Below are 5000 nucleotides of genomic sequence, written 5' to 3'. Positions count from 1 at the left end.
ACAACAACACGGTCGAGTGCCGCGAGGTGGCGCTGCACAACATCCTGGACGTGCCCGAGCTGCGCGAGTGCCCGGCCGGGTCCATCAGGGACTACCTGAACGTGTGCCGCGAGACTTCCACTTGTCCACGCTCTCCTCGTACCCCACGCTGTACGGCGGCTGCCCCGGCGGCTTCGTGCTCGACCCCAGCGGCACCTGCAGGAGGACCAGCATGCTCTTCGGGAGGTAACGGCGGCCGCGGCGCTCTCTTGGCCCCAAGTTCAACCGAGGGAGAGAACCTGTACTTTCCTTCTCTATTATTATTATTATTATCGTTTCTGCGTTTGTATTTCCCCCAGGAGCACAGTTTATAGTTAAAGTCAAACACGTCTTGTAGTTTGAATGCGGCGGCAGCAGACACTACGAGTGCCTTGGGATGTTTGTCAAGAAAGGTAGTCTTCCACGCCCGGTGAATGTTGTTGTGTGAAAGCGAACAAAGACGTTTTTATTTGTTATTATTTCCAGTATTTGAGATATATACATTATTAATCTGTGATACTAGATAAGTGATTTATATTAAATATAAATGTATAATTAAATGTGCCTTTTATTTGGTTGAAGTGGTAGAGTTTCTATATGTATTCATAAAAAAAAAAAAAAATACATATCTAATGAAATGAATTTCAGAATGGTTTAAGTGTTCTGGAACTGTCACTAACTAGGGCCCTGCATATGTCATTAGCAAATTTTCAATAACTTCTGAAGCTTTACATATAACAAGTCGTGTTACATGAGTTCTATTTTTAAAATTAACTACTGTCAATGCAACTAAAGATTTTATCTAATAAAAGTGACAATGACATTTACCATTAACATAAGAAGCAGATCAATTTACAATTTTACCAATTATAATATCATTACATTTAATGTTTCATGATGTACTGATACTCTGACACTAATGAAAGAAATAAAACCAAAGAGTTCTGTTACTCATACATTTTAATTGCATCTATACAGAAGAATCTAAGACATAACAGAAAAGATCGATTACATACTGACATCAACATTAAAAGATAGTTGATCTCAAGATAAATATAACATCTGCAGTATTTGCATTTAATTGGAATGTGAATATCTAGTACAAATATCATCTTTATCTTCACAAGTATCTTGAGTGAAATAGGCATTCACATGTACAGAAATCAAAACAAACACACACACAAAACACACACACACACACACACACACACACACACACACACATACACACACACACACACACACACACACACACACACACACACACACACACACACTGCTTTAGCACAGAAAAGATGTAAACACTTTCCATTCATAGTCTACAATCGAAAGTGCAATACGTCTACACATCCCGCTATGTGAGAAAGAGTATAATATTCTGAAAATATATTTGGGCTATGAGAAGATTCTGGCCTTACACTTTCCCTAAAAATGAGTATGTCGTACTCTGAGGTACTAAGCCCTTATCACAAGACAGAGTGAGTGATTTCTATCCACACTCAAATGAAAGAAAGTTACAGGGTCATCATCAGGACATGATTCTTGCCCTCAGAGAGTAATACAGTAGCATTTACATGAAACAATTCAAACCTATCCTTCCACAGCTGCCTTCTGTCTCCAGGAGAAAGGATGAGTTTACATTTACTTTACTTGTCAACCGAGACCAAAACTACTGCATCACTTTCCCTGTAATGGGATACTTATTCTATTCATAAACACTCTCCATTTCTTTGGTATGGGGCCTCCTCCTCCATTTGAAATCTGAGATTGTCTTTTTGCAGTAACACAACTAAAACTATGAGGATAAAGCCTACTTACAAATAAAAACTGGGCTACATATGCAAATGAATACATTTGCAAAGACAGAAATATGAAGAAAAATGAAGATTTCCTCCATTTGTATTTACACTGTGTGCATCACTTTCCACACCAAGTGACTTACTTCCTTAGGAGAGAGGCACATCATTCACAAGTAGATATTCCACTGACAGAAAGCACCTCACAACATTTGTAAGCAGTCTCACTTCATTTACATATTAATACCCTTTCCATTCATAAAGCGAGACCACATCATCTGAGTCAAAATCTACTCACAAGGAAAGACTGATTTATAAGCAGAGTCTTGGTCATGGATTCTTAGCATTCACTTATAACAACTCTTAATCTCAGATTCTGGGGAAATGCTTAACTCTTTCCTCCTTAAAACATTTTCCTCAAACTGAAACTTGAAAGTAATATTTACTTTACAAGTCAAGGATAGGGGTCAGTCAGTCGGTCAGTAAGAAAAGAAACACACACACACACACACACACACACACACACACACACACACACACACACACACACACACACACACACACACACACACACACACACACACACACACACACACACACACACATTATATACATAATAATATATATATAATATATATAATATATATATATATATATATATATATATATATATATATATATATATATATATATATATATATATATATATATATACATATACATAAAAGCAGAAATCTATAACTGTTAACAAAATACAAAGCCACAGTAACCATATGTGAAAAAAGCCTCTTCAAATACTGATGCACAACTATATGACTATAATAAAAAATCTGAAATTATCTGAAATAAACAATAAAAATAAAAAGAATAAATAAATACAAGCATCAAACAAACCAAACCAGTCGTACACGACAAACCAATCGGAAAGTTCCTGAGCCAGTTCTGCAGGGGAATGCATCTATCACATGTCGGTTCAGGAGCTGACTAGAGAGAACTAAAGGCAGTCGGACAAGAAGGGAAATGCAACATCCAAGACTTCGACTTTGTGCTGATTATGATGCCTTCTTAAACACTCAACTTTTATACTCGCATGGCTAACGAAAATGAAATGATAAAAGATTAACTTGATATTAAACTTGTTGGAAGCTCCTACTCAGCTCAAATAAAATGTCTGAATGTTTTAACAGGAAGACAATTCAGTATCTTAAAAATGAAAATAAAAAAGCGCACATATTTTCCATTAACTGCCTCAACTATACAGGCAAACAATGGAGCAGTGACTTTGGTATATAAGGTTGAAAACTGCTTAACAAAAGCAAAATCCTGAGGGTTTGCACTGGGATTTTAGTTAAACATCATCTTCACAAATGAAACTGCCAAGCCCCAATTATAAAATAAAAACAGCAAATAACAAAAAACAAACAGGAAGAATATTTTATCTTGTAACTAAGAGAGAAAAAAGTGGGAATACAGAAATGGTAAAAAAGGGCACGGGAGGGGGGGGACCAAACAAAAATCACACCAGCCCTATAAAATAATCTCTGCTGGGTCTCGTCCTTAAAGAAATTTAAATAGTGAGCAACTGTCAAATGCAAACAACACCTCTACTTAACTCCTTATAGTTACTGAAAAACGACACAAAAGCTTGTCGCTGTCACAAATACCACAACCAAAATGATGCTTCAAAGACTCACAGGAACATAACATGAAGAGAGAAGAGTGGGAAGAAAATGAAAATTGTGGGAGAGGGAGGGAGGGGGAGAGAGAGAGAGAGAGAGAGAGAGAGAGAGAGAGAGAGAGAGAGAGAGAGAGAGAGAGAGAGAGAGAAACAAGAATTATTCTTATTATGACAAAGAGAAATAAATAGAACACTGGAAGACTTCAAGATGAACAGCAAGAACAATAGTATGTAAGGAAAAGTTTCTCCTTTGTTAAGTAAAAGATCAATACTGCTTAGAATATATGTTTTTACAATATCTCCCTATGATATATTTCATAATCTTTTATGGTTTACATGACTAATAATACATATCAAAATGGAAACAGCATTTTAACATAACTGTACAAAAGAAAAATCTCAAACCCAGGCAAGATATCTCCATACCTTCATTAGTGTACAATAACAAAAACATACATAATGTAGGTTTCTAAAGCCATTATATCTTTTGCAAAACACAGAACAGCACTTTAAGGTACTGCGATTCCACTGTCAATAAGCGAATTCTGGGACAGTGAGATATGTTAATGAGGCAACCCAAACAGAGAGTCTCTTCATGTAATCCTGAACTACTGTAGTACAGATTTTTGAAATATAATATTCTTAAATTTGGAATTTGGAATTGTTACATATCTTTAAATACCTGTAAATCTGCATACTGGAAAAGTCAAACTTTTCAAAGTTCTCAAAGCTGATATACTGACTCTACATATTGTTTGTAATGCATTGCAGGATCCAACAACGGAAAGCATAAAAAATATTTTTATCTTAATTTTGTAGTGGTCTTTGTTTTGAAAAAAGTAGTAAAAAAAAAAAAAAAAGGATAATTATGAAATAAAAATCTACATTTTGGCACAGCATAAAGAAAATATTTCATCTTATTCCACTTATGGCTACAAAAATATAACACATATAAGTCCTGCTCCCTCCCCACTTCCCACTGAAAGACCTACTGTGCTGCCTGAACTTAGTCCTTTACCTCCAACAAAAATTAATTTGCGACCCACCTCCTTGTGACATACACCCGTGAATTCACAAGAGAGTTCTCTCTGTCTCTTTTCCACTGAGACATTTGCAAAACATGAGACGAAGCTTAGAAATCTTTTGTGGCACTATCTTTTTATGCGAGTGTGCATGAGAGCTGGAGCTAGAGTCAAGGACAATGCAGTGTAGGATGATGAGTAAAAAATGATGTCACTGGGATTAGGTACCTGGACAACAGGGTATAGGTACCCCACCGAGTACAATAATGACACTCCTTGTTCGACTGTTCTTCTTGGTAATTCTATTAGGCCATTTCGCACTTGTAGTTCTTAACTATAGCCCCAAAGCAAGAAAAGAGAGAGAAGAGAAGAGAAGAGAAGAGAAGAGAAGAGAGAGAAAAAACAAAAAACATGATTATGCCAAAGGTCTTTCGCTAACTGGCTTCTTTAGGAAAAGTAATAGATATGGCTAAAGGGTGTTTTGCA

The 5000-nt window shown here is 36.3% G+C and overlaps 1 pseudogene; it reads left to right on the top strand.

Annotated features, from left to right (window-relative positions):
- Positions 1 to 833, top strand: part of LOC119574948 — a 1952-nt pseudogene extending 1119 nt beyond the window's left edge.
- Positions 834 to 5000: the final 4167 nt, after the last annotated feature.

This window comes from Penaeus monodon, chromosome 7 (genome assembly GCF_015228065.2).
Source record: "Penaeus monodon isolate SGIC_2016 chromosome 7, NSTDA_Pmon_1, whole genome shotgun sequence".
Taxonomy (NCBI): domain Eukaryota; kingdom Metazoa; phylum Arthropoda; class Malacostraca; order Decapoda; family Penaeidae; genus Penaeus; species Penaeus monodon.
Note: the sequence above shows the minus strand (reverse complement) of the source record. Positions and strands in the feature narration are given on the sequence as shown.